The sequence below is a fragment of the Pteropus medius genome, unplaced genomic scaffold (genome assembly GCF_902729225.1).
Source record: "Pteropus medius unplaced genomic scaffold, Ma_sr-lr_union100, whole genome shotgun sequence".
Taxonomy (NCBI): Eukaryota; Metazoa; Chordata; class Mammalia; order Chiroptera; family Pteropodidae; genus Pteropus; species Pteropus medius.
This window is the reverse complement of record NW_024342467.1, coordinates 8,603,377-8,611,211: the sequence shown is the minus strand read 5'-3', so window position 1 is coordinate 8,611,211 and position 7,835 is coordinate 8,603,377. Positions and strand designations below refer to the sequence as shown.

Sequence of the window (7,835 nt, the reverse complement as noted above, 5' to 3'; positions counted from 1 at the left end):
ATGCTACAGTCTTAAACATCATACTTCATTTGTAGACAAAGCTTTAAGAAGTTTTCAAAATTTTGCTGATTTAGTAAAATAGTTCGTTTTATTTTTTATAAAATTCCCCCAAACTTGGTAATAGAACAAGTTTTAAAAATTGAAAATCCATAACGAAAGGCTATGCAGCAGCTATGCTGCTTTCTGAAGATGAATGAAGGGGTCTCTGAATCAAGAAAGGCAGTCAGCCTCTAGAATCCAGAAAAGGCAAGAGGATTGATTGTCTCTTAGTGCATCCTGAAGGAATAAAGCCTCCAGTGAAAGACCGTTATAGATTTCTGACCTCAATAACTGAAAGATAATAAATTTATGTCAATTAAGCCACTAACTTTGTGATAATTTGTCACAGAAATAATAGGAAACTAATGGTCTGTAATTTCATTTGCAAAATTTTAACAGTTTGACATTTGTATTTTACTTTGTGTTTATATTGTGTTTTTCATGACATAATTAAAACATTTTTATGTAATTAATCACTGTTATCCCTTATATTATTGAATTCTTAGAGGTAGTTAGGAAAGTTTGTCCCACATCCAGAATATTGAAAAATTCACCCATGATTTTATTTTCTAGTAGTTATTTTGTTCTATTTCTTAAATTTAATTTCTGATTCATGTGAAATTTACTTTGACATATGGTATAAAGAATAAATCCAATTTTTTCTTTCTCTATAAGGCTGTTCATTTATTCCAGCAGCACTTATTAAAAAGTTTTGTTTCTGTGTTGCTACCTATAGCGTATTCTAAATTTACGTACGTGAAAGTATAAGACACAGATGAAAGACTGAAAGAAGATACAAACAGATGGAAAGATAGCTCATGTTCATGAATTAGAATAATTAATATTGTTAAAATGTGCCTATTACTCAAAGTGATCTACAGATTCGATGCAACCCCTATCGAAATTCCAATGGCATTTTTCACAGAAAGAAAAAAAATCCTAAAATTCATATGGACCCACAAAAAATCTCAAAGCAATGTTGAGAAAGAAGAATAAAGCTGGAATGATCACACCTCCTAATTTCAAACTATATTACAAAGCTATAGTAATCAAAATAGTATGGTACTGTCATCAAAACAGACAAACAGATCAGTGCAAATTAAAGAGCCCAGAATTAAGCCTACGAATATACGTCAACTAATCTTTCACAAAAGAATATACAATGTCAAAAGAATAGCTTCTTCAATAGATGGTGTTGGGAAAAATGGAAGTCCACATGCAAAAAAATTAAACTGGACCCTTATCTTACGCCTTAAACTCAAATGGACTCAATATGGACCAAAGATTCCTAGAAGAAAACTTATTTAAAAACTCTTGACATTGATCTTGGCAATAATTTTGGATATGACACCCAAAGATCCTTCGTTTTGACTTTGAAATTCCTCCTTAAGAATCAACAGTGTTTTTCTTTCTATAACTAGGTGGAGACATTTTTAATTTTTCTATTATTAATTTCTAGATGTATTATGTTCAGTTAGAAAATGCTATTTGTGTTTTTATTTTTTCGAATTTGTAGTTTTTCATCATCATCCTTCTCTTTCTCCTTCTTCTTCTCTTTTCCTTTTCTCTTCCCTTCCTCTTATTCTTCTAGTTTCTATATCCTTCTCTACAAAGCAGAATGGAGAACTCTTCATGGGTTTAGGTCACAAAATAGGATTTCTAATTAGAAAAGACACTACTTCTGAATTGTCATAGAGGATAACTGCAGATGGCTGCATAGACCACCAGACATGTCTGCTTCCACCTTGGTAATTGAAATCCTGCTGTTGAGTAAGATTGTGTCCCTTGGTGTTGCACTAGTCTTGGATCTGGTCAATTTAATGAATGTTTATTTAATTCTCTGAACATACACCTGCAGTATCATGAAGGCACCACACTCATAACTTAGGAAGTGTAATTGATATGTGGCTCACCTCTCCAAGCTCAGTTAAAACATGTCAAATTACCAGTCCTTTGCACTCCCAATTGCCTCTTTCAGTCTGAGGAAGAGCAATGCACACTGAAGTATTTAGAATGACTTTTACAAAGGACCCCAGTGACATTGTGGAGAGAGGAGGGAAGTGAACATTAAAGCAGCAAAACCAAAGCGGTGATTTGTTACCATTTCAAAATGCTGCTGGATTTGCCATCAGTGAGGCAGTGCAGCTTCATGTGCAACACACAAGCCTCTTTAAGGACAATCTTTGCATCTGAACAGAAAGTATTTTGTCTCTTCAGGAACGAAACTTAATGCTAGGCTGACCCAGAGATATATTTTCCATCCTGTGACCAGGACAATAAACATGGGGGCTTTGATCTGGGTGGCAAGAGTGGCAGAGCCAGAGTTCTAAAAGGAGAAAAATGGGAAACAAATCTGCCAGAGGTGAGTGGGTGCCCTGAGGGTACTTCTGCATGCCTAGAGTTCACCACACAAAGCCAGAGAGATTTCAAATAAACATGTCTAAAGGAGTCATAAAAATCCTAACCAGCGTGATAACTTAAATCCCAACGTCAAAACACAGAAATGCATGGCCTGTATCACATGAAACTTCTTTGGCCCCAGGTCTATAAATTAAACCTCTTTCAAACTCCTACTTTTACAAGCATAAATCTATAAATGCCCCTCCTCCCTACCATCATCTTCATATTATTAATAACAGCAAAATTATTTCTCTGGTGCTGCAGGTGAAATAATTTTGTAACTAAAATGGGGGCAAAAGTATACTAAAAGGGAATCTTTCCTAATTTTCATTAGGACACGATTGTATGGTATTGTCATAATGTAGGTGTCCTTTTCACTTGCTGCTTTAAAACTTTATTCTGGAAGTCATTGCAATTCATTATTTTTCTTGCTACCTTCATTTACAAATCAAAATGCCAAAGAGAAGCTCAGTTTATTTCAGCACTGTTGAAACAGAGTGCTGTTATTAGGAAATGTGAGTGGGTTGAAGTGGACTCCCTATGGAGTTAACTTGGCAGAGTTCGAGTTCCTGGATCAACCTGACATTAACAGTGAGTCATTTGTTTACCCACACAGCAGGGTCTTCACTTTGTACTTCTCAATCTGAACAACTCAGCAGTGGGTCCAAAGATTCAAGGTTAGTATCTATAATCGATAATCAAGTGGAAGAAGAAATTCCTTTCATTTATTTTGAGAATTATTTTATTATTCATAAATTTCCTTAATGCTACTGACTGATAAGTAATAAGAACACAAATAAAATCTATCTCATAGAATGCATTCAGTGTGAATAATTTCCAGTACAGGCCAAAGGTATCTCGGTTCACATAAAAGTGATTTTTTCCACCTTTATATCTATTAAGAGACATTAGAACAGTAATGTTTTAGGCACCTCTGCTCTTGTTAGCTGGTATTTTTAGAAGAAAAATCCAGTAATTATTCATTCATGTAAAAATACATATTAGAACTATTATAATTTCTAAAATACTTCTAGCTTTAATAAAGGACAAAGACAAAATGATTTAAGATTAATTCTTCACTGTAAGAATTAATAGATAAATGCAATTTACTTTTGCTCTCATTTCAGGTACTAAATCTAAGAAATATAAGCGTCATTTTTAATCCAAACTCAGTAAACATCTAGTATATTTTTTAATGCAGCCTCCAAGTCTCTGGGTGAAATGACATCAGTATATTCTGCTCCTTACTAGAGTTTCTGTTCAAGATGAAATGAAGTCTATTATTTAAAAGAGTAATAACAGTGACAATTTGTTAAAGATTGGTACAAGAAAGTTGCTAGCAGCATAAACAACACTGTACACCTTAAGTCTTCATTCAGACATTGTGTACATACAAAAACTCACACACACACACACACACACGCACACACACACATTTGATATACTTTCTTAGACTAGCAGAGAAAGTCCTTCATAAAAGAGACCTCACCTGCATGTCTAGCCTTGGCTCTCTCACTATTTGCATCATGAACTCCAGCTACCGAAAGCTAATTCCAGGCAAGCTTTCTCAGGCTCTGCTTTTTTACACCCAGGATTATCTTTTCCCACTCTTCTGTGACATTGAAAGTCTCTACCAGGTCCTGTTCAAACGTTATTATGGTCCTTTCTGTGCCCACAAACACACGCTTATCATAACAGTCATTACAAGGTATTTCGATTGGTTATTAAACATCTGTTGCCAGCACAATACAGAGCTCTTAGAGGGAGAAGAGGCTTCACATTTATCGTTGCCTCCATTCTATTTCCTGCTCTTCCCCATTAAGAAGCACTGCTCTCTTGTAAGAGATGTTCTATTTATGTCAAGAACCTACTAGTATATGGAGAGAGTAACCTTGCATGTCATTTATTCAGTTTCCTTTGCAACACCTCACAAGCAGATTTGCACTTAAATGGAACACTTAGTACTTTTTATATTTAATGTAATTATTACTGTAATTACATTAAGTAATTTTAGTAATTACTCATCTCATCTATCTAATTTAACCTCTTATGTGATTCTCTACCAGCTTTTCAAAATTTCACCCTCAAAAAAAAAATTTCCTACTGGTACTTTTATTGGGATTGAATTAAACATGTAGGTTAGTTTTAAGAGGAGATCGATATCTTTACTTAGTAAAATTTGTCAATCAGTAAATCTTGTTTACATTCATTCTAGTCTTTCTAGAATTTTCTCATATAGATTCTACACATTTCTTGTTAATATTATTCCTGATTATTTTGTATTTTTATTGTTATTTTGAATGGTGTCTTGTTAGCTTTGTATTTTTAATCAGGTTTTGGCTGTTGATGTCTGAATATTTAATATATACTTTTTTTTGAGTGTTCTGATTTTATTACTTTTACTAAGCCACTTTATCATCCTCACAGTCAATGGAAAGAAATAAAACAATATAAAGAAAAGTGTGGCCCATTATTATTTACAATAAAAAGGGTCTGCTTCATTCTGCAAGCCTGGGTATATTGTGCAACAGAGAACACTTAATAGCTGAAGTGGATCAAGGTACCATCTGATTCAGATCCACTGAATAGAATCTCACCCATACTTGATGACTGGACTAACTCCATGGGAGCCGTGATAGATATAAGTCATTTGTGGAAGTCCACACTACCCCTCCCAGGCCCACCTGAATATTTAATGTTTTCACTAGACTTCTACATAACTCTTACTGGTTCTGACATATTTTCAGCTTATTTACTTAAATTATCCAGGTAGACAATCATATATATATGATTTTGAGCACTTTTTTTCAATATTTATGCCTCTTTTTTACATGTTATGGTACTACATATATATTTGAGAATAATATTAAAATTTGGGGTGATATTAAATGACCTAAACTTTTAATACCTTAAAAAATGATATTCATAATTTATATTTTTCTAGAAATTATCATTTCATTGTAATTACCAAATTTGTTATTTAGTTCACATTACTTGTCATTTTTAGATATTTTTAAAAATCTCTTTGAATCTAGATTCTGTCTTAGTTTTGTTTTCTATTTTTTACCTCATTATCCTAGTTTTCCTAAATAATTAGCCATTCCAATGTTTTTCAAACTACAGTTAATTAATCTTCTTCTTTATCTTTATTAGCCCTTCTCACTTGCTGTTCCTGTTCTATCATCTTGAGTTAAATGTTCAACTTTTTTCTTTTATTTAATTTAGAAAGAAAAGGATTTATAGTTAAGATTTTAACTCTTATGTGAACTCTTTCAATAGTTTTTATGCCTTTGATGTGGTGTGGTCTAAATACTGTGATTTCCTAAATATCACTCAACTGATTTATAATTTGTCCTAAAAGTTATAGAGGAGAGGTTTTTTTTTACATTTTCAAGTGACTAAGAGGAGCTTACTTGTTATAGTTTCATTTTTATTTCATTTAATGTTCTTGATCAGATAAAGAGGTCTGTAAAATCTCTGTATATTTTGATGTATTGTCGATGGCCCAAAATATAATCAGACTTTAAAAAATTTTTTTAATACTGAAAACAAGGTAAACAAGATTTATGATCTATAACACATATACATATTTATAATGTAAAATATATAGATATGTAAATGTACACATATAATATTTTTAATTAATTATATTTTATAACAGTATATGTATGTATAATTTATTAGTAGCAATACCCACATGGTTTACTGTTAAAAACAAGAGCTCTTGATTTAAACTACTTAACTTTTAATCTCCATCCTAATTTTTACTAATGACATTAACTTGAACAAACTACATCTTATTAAGCCTCAGTTATCACTAGAGTTATTTGAGTAATGAGTCGATTAAACTCTATAAAGGATTTAACCTAGTGCCTGACACGTAAGAAGTCAATAAATATTAGCTGCAGTTATTACTATTACTTTTATCTGCACAATTGACTTGTCCAAATTGAAGAGACCTGAGTTTAAATTCACCTGAGTTGATATGTTATGCATTTAAAAATACATTAAACTTAAAAGACTAAAGGATTTAAAATTATATTACTCAGTTCTTAGAATATTCTCAAACAATTTAATCTACTAATATTAAAAAATACATTAGGTGTAAAAAAAATGCCTAGAAATAACTAAATGTTAATAGATAGCTTGGTATGTTGAGATTTTACATCAATTACAAATAGAAGGTTAAATGGACAACTAACATCTAGAATTTCGTATAACTTAAGCTCTTTCTGCTGGAAAAAAGGAATTAGAATATAAACTTCTGAATATTTTGATTTTTAGTTTTTACATAGATAGTTTAATTATGTCACACCAGAAACTATGGGTAAAAGTCAAATTTCTGATTGAATTTCTAATCCCATGTGACAGTTTCTTTCAGGAAACAACATGGTGTTCTTGGCACGCATTCAGTAAAGGTCATAAAAGTTAAGCGTTCCAGCAGCGAGTCCAACTTTTAGTAGCCTTCAAAGGACTTCAATAGAGTTTATTCTGTACATCACAACGGAGAATATCAAAGGCATCCCTTGAAGACATTTGTGCTGTGATTCTGACCACCTTTCCATATCAACATAGGCATTGGAATACTAAACTTTTGGCTACTTTGCCCAGTATGGGGTAAATAAAGATAAATGCACAAATGATAACAAATTGTAGCTCTTTCTTTCTCTTCCCTCTACCAAATACTCATTCTCTCCCAACCTTACTTCCAAGGAAGACAAGAACCTTATTTAATTCACTCCAATTTTCTCTTTTTTATTATTATTTTTCTAACAACCAATAGTCAGTTTATAAAAAGGTTGATTTGAGCATCTGCAATAATGACTTCAACCTCCACTCCTGACTCGATAGCAATGGAAGTAATCTGCTTGACGATCTCAGAAGGACTGTGCGAGTCAGTGAGTTCCTTGTGCTTCATGATCTGAAAACGAGCCCAAGACTTAGAACCTCTCGCATGGGAATTTTTTTCTTGAAGTGACTCTCAGAGTCTTAGTAGGCATCCGAACCGGTCCTTTCACTTTGAGATTTTTTTCCTTTGCACCTCTGATCAAATTAGCACACACCTTCTCCAAAGATTTCACGTTGCAGCTGGTTAGAGTAATTCTAACTCGGTGAATCGCCACCTCTGGTTCTACGGATGTCTGTCTTTCTAGTATCTTTAAAAGACATGGCTGTGGCACAGCTGCCAGATCGACTCGTTTCTCCGTGAGTCAGGAGCGGGAGCTGGCGGAACCAAGCTCTGCTGTAGCTGCAACTGCGTCTTGCTCAAAGAGAAGTCTCATATTTTCCCAAAGTTTATTTATTTATTTATTTTTACTGAACTACAGCAGACACACAGATAAGTGCACTTATCGCAAGTGTATGGCTTGATACATTTTTATAAATTGCACACACCC

General features: G+C 33.2%; 1 pseudogene; it reads right to left on the bottom strand.

Moving 5' to 3' along the window:
- Positions 1–7,222: 7,222 nt before the first annotated feature.
- LOC120602084 (40S ribosomal protein S20-like) lies at positions 7,223–7,608 on the bottom strand (annotated as a pseudogene).
- Positions 7,609–7,835: the final 227 nt, after the last annotated feature.